Source organism: Falco peregrinus, chromosome Z (genome assembly GCF_023634155.1).
Source record: "Falco peregrinus isolate bFalPer1 chromosome Z, bFalPer1.pri, whole genome shotgun sequence".
Taxonomy (NCBI): Eukaryota; Metazoa; Chordata; class Aves; order Falconiformes; family Falconidae; genus Falco; species Falco peregrinus.
Window position 1 is genome coordinate 26,966,616 of NC_073739.1, and position 12,856 is coordinate 26,979,471.

The window sequence follows — 12,856 nt, forward strand, 5'->3', positions numbered from 1 at the left end:
ATGACAAAGTTTATTCTGCTTTCTTTTTTTAACAAATAAAAAGGAAGTATTCAAGCAGTTTTACTCCCTATGCCAACATTTTTCCTTAAGTGTACATTAACCTGGTATAAACATTAAACATATGGGAAATATGTTATGGTTTGTTTGTTGGGGGTTTTTATTTTTTTTTATTTATCAGGTTTATTTACTGTTGAATTTCAGAATATCGTGTCAAATCATGTATAGCTTTCAGGGCTAACTATTAATCTTAGAAGTTTTATAAGCAAGCAATCTACCTACCTGTCAAGAAAACACATCATTTGTCTGCATGATCATACTGCATTTTCTAGATCTTTCAAATTTGAAATGTAATGACCACTCAGAAATTGTATATGCAAGTTCTGTGTGAATCGCTAGTTGAATGCTTCTGTAAGAGGCATAAAGCAAACACATTCTGGAAATGTTTCCTCCACTTATCATGAAAAAAAACCCAAAAATATTTAGTTTATTCAGACTCTTGAACTGAACAGACAACACTACTGGTAATAAGTTTGTCATATTTGCTTCTTCGTAGAACTAGGGTCATAGTGATTACATATTAACTCTAGACATAATACTGCAATACAAAAAAATTGGAGTAGTGTTATTAATTTGTATTTAAATATTCTTACAGATACATATTTCTATTTGTTTGTAAATTGAAACCATTCCAGAGCTTCATAAACATTGTCCAAACTTAACTTTCTGCATAGGAATTAGTGCATTAACACATATTTTCTGACAACCCAGAATCATAGAGAAGAGAAAAGATCTTCCTTTTATTCATAGTTCCCACTAATTATATTCTTTAATGTTTTCTCATTCTATTTATAAAAATAAATTCAAGCACTCACACAGTATGCTATGGGTCTTTTTTTTTTATGACCTTTGCAGTAACTTTTATTGTAAGCATCTCTACTACAGAAGAAATGTTAAGATTTATGGCAGATGTTCTACATGTAAAAGTTATGAACTTGATTTAGTACAGTTTTTCCTTCAGCACTTTTTAATATACAAAACTTGATCATTCCATAACATTTCTGTCACATTTATTTATTCTTTTCTTTCTAAATTACCAGTGCCTCTCCTCATTTTCAAACACAACACAAATACATATCATGCAGATTTATTTTAATAAACACTATATCTATTTTCTTCATATACAAAAATATATCTGTTTTTCTTGAAAGCTAGGCAAAGATAATGTCCCTAAACATTTCAGTGCTTGTGAAACTCACATTAAGCCCTTTTTTGCATTCTTTAAGTTCTTAAATACCATTTTAATATGTCCTAAGGGCCCTTTTGAAAAAAAAAACCAAAAAACCACTCTGACATAACATGATCACATTCTCTAAAACATTCCTTGTAACTGTACCATCATAACAATGATACTTTTTTTTTTTTTTTTTTTTTATGATGGCAGTGTAAAATGTGTGAGTAAACACAATATTTTGTATTGAATGAAAAAATATCCATTTTCATAAGACTGGTTTCTTGCAGATGCTAGCTGTGCACACATATTTTGCAACTCAGTTATTAGGGCCTCTGTTAAATTGGTCTCCCTGCCTAAGTTTACAAATATAGTCAACAGTTCTGAATATTTAGCATGAAAATTCATTTCATAAGTATAAAAAATGGGTATCAGTCTTATAGTCAAATCTTTTCTCATGACTTCTGAACATATTACATAAGATCACATCTTATTCTTAGTTCCTTCACATATACACTTTCAAAATTTGGCCCTCAATTTTTAAAATAATGATTTGATTAATACAGTACCTACCCACCCACCTGCTCACTTCTCTTTACTAGGCAATAATGTTATGCCACACTATGTACAGCTATGTTATGCATGTATTCATATAGTTTATTTAGTTCCTTTTCTAATATTATTTTCAGGCAATATAAAGTTTTCAAGTCAACCAAAAAGAAGTTATTAGCTTCAACAGAAGCTCAGAGGAAAAGCTTCTTTGCGAATCTTAGCTGCATGTTAGCTGAAGTGTTTCCAGTCTTCTATTATTGAAAGAAAAAAAAGGCATGTGAGTTTCCACCTCCAGCCCATTGTTTATTTGGCAACTGCAGGAGCAAAGATCAGACCACAGTGGAGCAAGTCAAACTGTATTTATTGCTAGGGTCCTATAAACTGAGTTATAATTGGAACTATGAACCTGCAGAGACCCTTGTTAGAGTTTAATGGACTGGCAAGGTCAGCACAGCTTTCATAGTGAAAATGAAAGTGCTGTCTAGGAGTTAATGAGCACAGTGACATTTCTGCATGCCCCCAAAAATTCCTGAGAGCATCTGGAGCTGGTTTGACTTGTTGCAACATTGATTTTTCTTTTTCATTCCCTCCCATGTTTTTTCCTTTGTGAGGACAAGCTGGTTTGTATACGTCTTAAGAGGCAGGATACTTGTTTAGGGGGGAAAGTGGGAGGCTTTTTCTTGAGAATTGGTTTTAAAGCTAGCTGCAGTATTTTCCTCTGGAGAAAGCTTAAATCTAATTCCACCTTTCAGCTCTCTGTACTCCTTATGGAGAAAAGGAAGGCAATAACCAGCATAATTGCGCAAGGTTTAGGATGAATATTATCAGGGTAATCTTACAAAGAGAGTTAGATTATAGTTATAAGGAATTTGGTTTGAAGTAAAGTGGCTGTACATTCCTTAAGTGTCTGGAAATAATATCCAACTTTTTTCTATCCATTAACAAGGTCTTAGCTCACCAACCATGCTATAAATCCAGAAAAAGCTAGAAACAGGCACATTTTTTAATATAAAATAACTTTAAAAATTAGGAAGAAGGGGGGGAAAGGATCTTTTTGCCATCTATAGTAACTTTGATTCCTTAGAATGGCTGCTATCTTATATCTCATTAACCAATCCATTCAGAATCATTAGGGCTGGAGGGCTAATGAAGGATTCTCTGAGTCTCACAATACCTATTAAAGCAGTCGACAAATCCTTAATGTTGTGAAACGTCCAATTAATTTTTTAAGGTCAGCCTGTCACAGTGCAATCAGGAGTACAGCCGCTACATATAACTCCATGGAGAGTAAGTTTTTAAGGTATTGACTGTCCAACTATTATTATTATTTTGAGTGAAAAAAAAAAAAGTGTTATTTGGTGCCACATTAGTAGAAACACAGAATCATAAAAACACAGAGTCAGAGAATAACAGGCTGGAAGGGACCTCAAGGATGATCTAATCCAAACTTTCTTAGCATAAGCATGGTCTACACAAGATGGCCTGGCACCCTGTCCAGCTGAATCTTAAAAGTGTCCAGTGTTGAGCAATCCACCACTTCCCTGGGGAGATTATTCCAATGCCTGATTGTTCTCATCCTCTTGTGTCCACCTGGAATCTCCCCAGCAGTAACTTGTCTCCATTACACCTGAACTTTTTCACGCGCCTACTTCTAAAAAGACAGTTTTCATGCTCTGTGTAGCCACCCTTTAAATACTGGAACATGATGATATGGCCTTCCCATAGCCTTCTTTTCTCAACACTGAACAAACCCAGTTCTCTCAGCCTTTCCTTATCTGGCAGGTTTCCCAATCCTTTGATCATCTTTGTGGCCCCCCTCTCCAGCCTGTCCTTTTTTGTATAGCAGGGACCAAAACTGAACACAGTATTGTAGGTGTGGCCTGACAAGCACTGAGTAGAGTGCGGTGACATTTTTATTTCTGCTGGTGATGCCCTTGTTGATGCAACCCACCATCCTGTTAGCTGGTTTTGTCACAGCAGCTCACTGTTCATTTGTATTGAGCTTGTCCACCAGGACCCCTAGGTCCCTTTCCACAGAGCTGCTCCCCAGCCAGGTAGATCCCAGGCTGTGTTGCACTCCTGGACTATGTTTTCCTGCATTCAAGACCTTACACTTGTCATTGTTGAACTTCATAAGGTTCCTGTCAGCCCATTCTTCCAGTCTATCCAGGTCTTCCTCCAGGGCGGCTCTCCCTTCTAAAGTGTCTACTTCCCCACTTAGTTTGGTATTATCATTAAACTTCATCAGGATGCACTTGATCCCATCATCCAGATCATTCATGAAGATATTAAACAGCTTTGGGCCCAATATCGATCCCTAGGGGATCCCACTTGTGACAGGTTGCCGGTTTGAAAAGGAGATATTTACCACCACCCTCTGGGCACAGCCCGACAGCCTGTCTCTCCTCAAGAGACATATTTTTCTTCCAGAGTCAGAGACCCACCATCAAAAGGCATGTGGCTTGTCACAGTGCTTAATGACAGAACTAGTCCATAATAGAACGTATGTATTTAATTTACTGAATATAGTACTAGTCCGGGTTGTTTTTGTTCTGAGGACCAAAATGTCCATTCTTAAAAATACACTGGTATAAGTGAGTGCATGTGGCTCTCTGCCCTGCTGCTGCTGCCCTGTGGTGGCTGATTTGATGGTAAGTCCCTCACTGCTGGCAGTGACCACTCCTATATCTTTCTTCCACTTTCAAACAGGAAGCAATTCTAGGACATTCTTTTAACACAAATCTTAAATCTCTGGAAGACATCAAAGTGGAAGACATCTTTCAATGTGACTATGTACTGTCACAGTACCAGGGGCAAAGACCTGTACAGCAGGGGCAAAGCTTCTACACAAACACCATGCAGCCACAAATCATTTCATATGCAGCATGCCAGTATGTGTCTCATACCCAGGTTCATGATACAGGAATGACCAGCTATGAGTGTCAGTTCCTGCCAGCCTCTACCACTCAGGTAGAAGAAATAACATACGAGCTTAGTGCACGTGAATGCACTGCACATTACCACTGGCCGGTGTAGAAGCTGTATTGGCAGTAGCTGCTAGAGACATTTTCCAGTTGTGAAGGCGCTGTTATCCATTTTCATGGCCACATGACCAGCTTCTGACAGAGAATCTGGAGTTCTCTTGATTTTACATCCTTCACACCTTTAATCAGGGTAAAATGGCATATTGTTGGTTTCAGAATCTTTTGTATATACTTCTGGTTAAAAAGTCATAGAGAAGGAAATTTGTTTGGGTTTTTTGTTTTTTTGTTTGTTTGTTTTTTTTAATTTGGGTTACATCTGAAACAAAATGAAGAAGCACAGACAGAATGTATTAGTTATCACTCTAGCTGCAGTGGATGTTGTCTTGTGAAACCTTATTTTAAGTGCTTTTTCCATAACAGTAACTAAAGTAGTACATAAAAATATAATCACTATGCAGTAGTAGTGCAGTTCAGGGAATAAACTACAAAATATGCATTGCCTTAGTTAATATATACTCTTCTGACTACTTCTTTGGCAGCACTTAGTAATTCAAAGTGGTTAAATTAAATTGTTTTTATATTTTTGTAATAAAGATGAAGTATACAGTCCTGTTCTTTCTGTATAGGTTGGCATTTTATTACTTAGCTTGATTCTCACTTATAATTGGCCTTTTTGGTTCTCAATGAGCTGTGAATAAAATCTGAGATGTTTCAGATTATGTTAAGGAGGATGCATTTATGAGTGCAATGCATTCAATTTTATGAGAAAATTATGAAGATTATGATTTCACTGTACTTGAAGTGCAAAATAAAAAGCCTTACATGGATAATCAGGATTCCTCTGTGTTCTATGTTAATGAATATTGGCAGCTTCCAGCCTTATTACAATTCATCAGACTATAATTTTTTTTTATTTTTTTATTTTTTATTTTTTTTAAGACAGAGTTCTGGGACATTAGCTAAGATCCTTATGCAGATGGCTGGATGTGAAACATCAACATGTGAGCTCAAGAGTTTTATTTTATCGTGTGGACATGTAGGAATGGGCAGGAAGAATGAAGAGGTAGAGGTAAAAAGATTTCTGTGTCATTATGCCTTTTATAAATAAAGTAATTTCTCTACTCAAATCATACAAAATTTTAATATGCCATTTACAATACAGAATTATAGTCTTTTTATATGTTTGCTATGCAATTTTTGGATTTTTTTCCTAGAAAGCTTCATATTAAAAGAATGGCTATTATTTCCAGCTACTTAATGACATGTTCTTGTGCTATGCATTATATATTCTTGTCATACATGGTGGCTTCATGAAGCTGGGTTCTGTAAAAATCGAATAAAGTTACAACTTCTGCCCAGAAGACATCACAGCATAAAGGGTAAGATGGTTAAGGTAAATTAAGAAAGAGACTGTCATGGAAGATCCAGGCAACAATGGGTTTTTCAACATAGCTAGCTGCATATATAATTCATAACAGCACTTACTTGCATAAGAAGGCTTTCCTTGGGCAATATCAACAGGGCTACTTACAGCATGAGCTGTTTATATAAATATAAATAAGCTGTTTATATAAATAAGGTTTATATGATTGGACTCGTACCCTGTGTAAATTACAAAATAATATTTTAAGTCATGTGTATAGGATCCATAAAATTACCTTTCACCTCGGGAGACTTTTGCTGAGAACTGGATGATATCACTATATGTAGTAGTGTCACATGTTGTTTAGACTTGGTTGATCTTTACTGGCCATTTATCCATATCTGAAAATCACCACATAACATATAAATTGGCACAATTGCCTATGTGTACACACAGGAGGCCTTAATAACAGCTGGTGTTGCCTTGGCAAACTTGCGTGGAAAAGCTTCTGTGAGCACTAAAGTTCACTGAGTTTGAAAATGTATATGTTTATATCCCCCAAACTGCCTTTTAAGAAAGACTGTTCAGACAGTGCAAGTCAGAAGTGGACTCATATAACACGGGTAATGAAGTGTACCCTTCTCTCTTTCACTGACGTAAATTGGAAAAGGCTTGGTTTAATATAGTCTCCTTCTCTCCTCCTGGAAATTTTATTCCAAAAAGAAGCAATCTAGGTCAGCCTCCTACTGGTGTACCAATTAATAGGATATGTCCATTATATTTATTATCCCTCTGCAAGGTGTCAGACTTCAACTTAAGAACTAGCAAAAACAGTATGACCTTAATTTACAGAAAATTGTGGAGTGTGAATGTTCTTTATTTTTTCCAGTAATTTGTTCCTCACTTCCCTGTACAATGTATTTAAGTATTGCTGAATTTAAAATGTCTAGATTTTGCCATTTTCAGTACATTTTGACAGCCCCATTTTGCATTTTCAGTGATTCTCACAGCAGATTAATATTCTAATAATCACTGGAGGTCTTTGTAGTTAGGAAGCTGTCATAGAGAACACTCCAATAGAAATCTGATTGGCCAGCATTTCCTTCTTTTACCTTTACTCTAAATGACCGAAATCACAACATTGATTGATGCCTTTCTTTCTCATATCTGTTTGGAAAAATAACACCTCCTTGATCACGCAGATACACAAAGTAGTAAATGGAATGCCTTCACAAAAAGTACGCTTCAAGGGTATGATTTGAAAGAAAAAAGAATCCTTGGTGATCTTGATGTTAATGGGGGTAATACGAATGTCTCAGTTGAAAAATGAACTATGTAGAGTTGAAAACAAACCAGAAGAGCTCTGTGTTTCCATAGCATCCAAGTAAAGTCCAATGTAATTTTTTCATAAAGCATAGTGAGAAGGCAGGGGAACAATCTTAAACATACATATTAGTTGAGAAACATACCAGAGCCCATGAAAGTTGGCATTATTCTGCCCTCAACACATACACTTCTAGAGGGCCTTATTAATGTGAAAGAAAGGTGAACACAGCATAATCAGTGCACTGTTCAAGGTCTTTAACCTCTGTTCCTTTCTGTTATGAGCAGCAGGTGACATAGTATCTTGTCTGACAAGGCTGATGGAATGATAAATTTGTAAATCCCTGGGAATTGCCTGTATTCAATATGCATGTGTCCAAAACAAATGCTTTCTCATAAACATCAGAGAAAATACCCGGCAGTAAGAAAAATGGTTAAAAAAAATGTATTTCAAGACAATTCTAGAGCATACTTAGAGTGACTCAGTTTCATAATTTGGTGAAGAAAACCTCAGATTTCACCAGAAGAAAATAACAGTATTTTTCTTTCAATGATCATTCTAGTAAAGGCTTGATTGTTCTGGGAGGACCAGAACTTTTCAACAAAGCAGAATAATAGTTTACGCGTAAACAAAAAATAAAAACATTGAAAAATTCTGTCTCATCCTTATCACAGACATAAAAGACCCATGCATAGGCACTGCCCTCCACTGGAACTTGTTATATTGCACAGGTTCTACAGGTCTTCCATCCAAATGAGTTTTTTACATTCTGTTGATGTACAGTTAAAAGTGTTACTGATATATAATTAAGACCTTGCCTGAGAGTGACCAGGGGCTAGCATAAACAGAAGAAAAAAAAAAAATGAAAATACATATATACTAATAATGAAACATGGAAATGTATTAATACTAATACAAAAACACCACAAGGGTTGAGTCATCCACACTGTCATGCAACTTCCACAAAGCAAAAAAATTACTCCAGTATTATCATTTTGAACAATTCAGCATTGCTCAGCATTACTGTAGTAAACAGTAGAACATTAGCTAGTGGCAGTGTCAGATTTTCCATTTTTTCAGCTTTATTACTGTCAGCAGCTCACTTTACCTCCGAACTTTCATAAGTTCAAGCATGTACTGGAAATACCACTACACACATGACCTGTGATAGCAGCAGGCAACCACTATTTCTCCTCCCTTGCCTTCACAGTATTTTTAAGCTAGATCATTTACATAACTTTTAAGCAAAGAGTTAACTCATTAAGTAAAAAACAGCTAAACATTCAGCTAGGTTTCACTGGCGAGCTAGAAGAGCCTGGGAGGAACTGTGGGAGGCACAGGCAATATTTCTCCTAAGGTCCCAGAAAGTCATGGCTGTTCCTACACTTTTCAAAGAGCTGTTAAGCTTCCGCCTCTCTTCTAGTTACCAAACAGAGACAGAAATTGAATTTTCTTTCTTTTTGCCACCTCAGAGCTCTTTTCAAGCTATTAGTAGGGCTTTATAAACAGAAAGTATGTTTTCTGGCAGTACATATGCAGAACTGTGGGTGCAAACTGTGCATGCAAACTGATGCTCTGATATCCATAGCTTATTCTTTTTATGGTTAGGAGCCAATTTCTAATTTTCCCCATTTTTCCCCAATCATTTGAAGAGTTTCCCTGTTGTTCATTTGAAAAACACTTTAATTTTAAGGGCTGTTTTCAGCAATGCATGTCATTTAGAATTTCCCAGACTGATGGGTCATCACTGCAAGACGTCATGCCTAGTTACTCCTGTTCAATACTATTACGTGACATGGCTGATGATATCACATAAGCCCTACAAAACTGAAAAACAAACGAGTTACTGAGCATTGCAGTCAACTGTTTGAAACAAACAAATCTCTGTTCAATCTTTATGTGTTCAAAGGAACTGAACATGAGCTAGGGTGTTTTAAGTGATGGGCAGATTTTTTTCTAGGGGTTGTGAGCAGCAGGAATGTATGACAGGTTCACATTAACTTTAGGTAGAAAAGCTGTAAGGAGGAAATTTATTTAGGCAACATAAAACTCACTGAAAATACTTACATGTTTGATGCGTAAGTGGCTATCTGTCATTTAGCAAGCTGTGAAGTATGCTGTTAGAAGAATCTGTTGTTAAGGTTTTATTATTTTGCTGTAGTGCTGCATATAGGGCTAGCTGCAAATTATATGCTGAAAACACTTTTCAAAGGACTTTTGTTAAATTAAATTTTCCTCCAAAAGTATCAGTTTTCTTTCAACTACCAAAAAGGAAAAGTAATAAAAAAAAAGAAAGAAAAAAAAACATTTTGGACAAAATCTTCCAATATCTATCTAACTATACTCAGCTTTTGATGGCAAGTCAACATATCTCCCAGAAACCAATGACTATATTTTGGGTTTTTTTAAAAATTTTATTAATGCATTCCCCAGGGTGGAATACCTTTTATGAGATGGAAAAGCAATACCAAATTCATCTTCCAAAAAGCTCTAGCTAAGTGTCACCTACCATCTAGAGAACATAACCCAGAAACTAAGGGTAAATATGGGTCCAGTCATATCCTCCATTCTCAGACTAGGCTGCTAAGTGCACAGAGGTCTGCAAGAACTGGGAAACAGTTCCATGAGAACTAGTAAACTAATTACAAAATAAGTATCAGTAATAGAAGTCCTGTAATTACCTGTGAGGTCAGAAAAGACCCTTCTAAAACCAGGGCACAGAGATCCAACAGACGTATGATTCTTGAATGATTACAGCAAAGTATGGAGTATGATTAGAGCAAAGAATTCTGATTGAAAACCGTTGTGGTTTCTTGTGAGTCTTTATCACCGTAAAGGCTACGGAAAAGGAAGCATTTGCCCCTTTCTGAGTTATGTATCAGGAATATATTGATACTTCAATCGGGAATACTTTCTAAATTACTGAATTAGTCTTTTCCTTTTAATCTTGAATAATCAAAGTGAATAGGGCATGGAGCAAATAAATTTATTGTCATATAAATTATGTTAGTGCCCCTTAAAAATCTCAGTCCTTCTTTTCTAGTGGTGATAATCTCCTAATTAGTAATACACATCAAAAGATTATGTTTAGAGTGGCAACTGATAGGTAGAATGAACTGACAGTGAATGAGAAAGCAAGTTTGCATACAAAATAAGTTTTGCCAATAGACTCTGAAACACCAGAGTGCAGACAGTAAAAATTCAAATATGTCACTCACAGTGTTACTTTGCTATAGGAGGTATATATGTGTAACTAAATGTCCTGGTTTCATTTCATTTGGGATGGAGTTTATTTTCTTAGCAGCTAGTACAGTGCTGTGTTTTGGCTCTGATGTGAGAACAATGTTGGTAGGACAGTTGTTGCTGGCTAATGTTTATGCAAAGTCAAGGACTTTTCCGTTTCTTAGGCCTTGCCAGAAGGCTGGAGGGTCACAAGGAATTCAGAGGTGACACAGCCAGGGCAGCTGACCTGAACCAGCCAAAGGGTTATTCCGTACCATGGGATATCAAGCTTGGTATATAAACCAGAGGGAGTGGCTGGGGCCTGGGAATCATTGCCTAGGGACTGGCTGGGCATCAGTCAGTGGGGTGCTGAGCAGTTGAACTGGGCATCAGGTGTTTTCTGTCTTCCTTTCCGTTTGGATTTTATTCTGCCTCACCCCCACCCCCTTTTCATTATAACTGTTATCGTTATTGTTATTATTGTTATTTAATTTTTATTCTAGTTCAATTATTAAATTGTTCTTATCCCAACCCTCAAGTTTTACATTCCTTTCTGATTCTACTCCCCATCACTCTGGGTGATGGGGGGAGTGAGCAAGCAGCTGCGTAGTACTTAATTACCAGCCAGGGATAAACCATGACACTAAAGAAGCAAGGGAGCAAAACATCTGGGACAAAGAAGAAGGAATTAAAAAAACTTTGATTAGTTTTTTAATTTAATAATTTTTATGTCTTTTAGAACGGTTCTTGCTCTTTACATAAAATTCAGCAGAATAAACTGAACACTGAAAATAAAATTGCAGGCTGCATGTATAGATTGAGTAGAACCTGGAGAGAAGTTTTGGAAAATGTTTCTTCAACCCATAGGGTTGAAAAAGACAGGATATCTCTGACATCCTTTTAATGTCAGCAGGGAAAGCCAGAAAGATAAATACATGAACAGCACTCCTCTTTCAATAACAGCAAAGCTCATTCTCCCCAAACCTGACACCTTTCAGCTTAAGAAAGAAAAGAAAGTGAAAAACGTAGCACATTTCTCACTTAATGTTAACAAAGCAGATGTATTGAAACTCCCTTGCAGGCTTTTTCTTCTAATAGATCTGTCATTTGACTGACAGTAAATTCACTCAATGTACATGAACTTGGTTTAGAATTTGGCATGTCAGTTATTTATTTTTTATTTCCACACAATATAGCTGGAAAAATAAAAGAATATCAGGATTTTGTTTCAGAGCAAAGCACCTTTCCTAGTGTACAGAGATTTATAGTGATTGAAATGCATGAGAGATGAAGTATAAATAATGTCTAATATAGGATGTGTATGCATTTATAGATGATGCACATCAAAGTAAAAGACACTAAGAACTGGGTTCTTGTTTTCAGCATCGTGCATGTAAATTAAATACATTCAGATAGCATTAAATATTGGCTCAAGAAGGAATCTTGAATAAGGCTAATTGAATTTTTTATAATGAAATATCTGTTTGCTAATGAAGAAAGAAAATGTATTCCTGCAAAAGAGAAAGGGAGAGAAAGAAAAAGGGCTTTCTGTCAAGAAATTCAGCATATGTTTTAAAAAACAACTGCTGGAAACAAAGTATTTCACTCAAACCCTCCAAAATGGTCTGTACTAGGTGGAGGGAAGCCTCAGAGTCACTCTTTGGCAGAGGCTTTGCCCTGCAGGGGGAATGCCCCTCTCTGGGTGCTGCTGTGCCTGCAGTCCCCTGCAGCCAGCCTATCTAGACCACAATAGTAAAGAGCATGAAGGAACTAGCCTGCAGCTGCCGCTGAGGTGCCAGTGCTGAAATGTTTGGCCAAAGACTTCTTAAGTTCATCCAAAGACTTCTTATGCTTGTCCAAAAAGTTTCGGCTTTAAATTTTTGCATCAGAATTTTTTTATTCCCTAGGAAGAAAAACAAACAAACAACAAAAAAATTCTGAACACTTTTTTTTCTGTCCTCATTAAACCAATGACAAGGTTTCATATATCAAGGGGTTTGAAGATGTGCGTGGTACCTTAACAGTTCCTATGGGTTTGCACAGATTCTCAGAAGATTCTGATGGCAAAAAAAAGATTTTTTCAAGGGGCTACAAACTGTGATTGCTGATAATTTGGAGACAGCTGTTCTCACAAGTCTGTTGAAGTCACTTCACAGTGTCTACATAAACTCATCAAAAGTTTA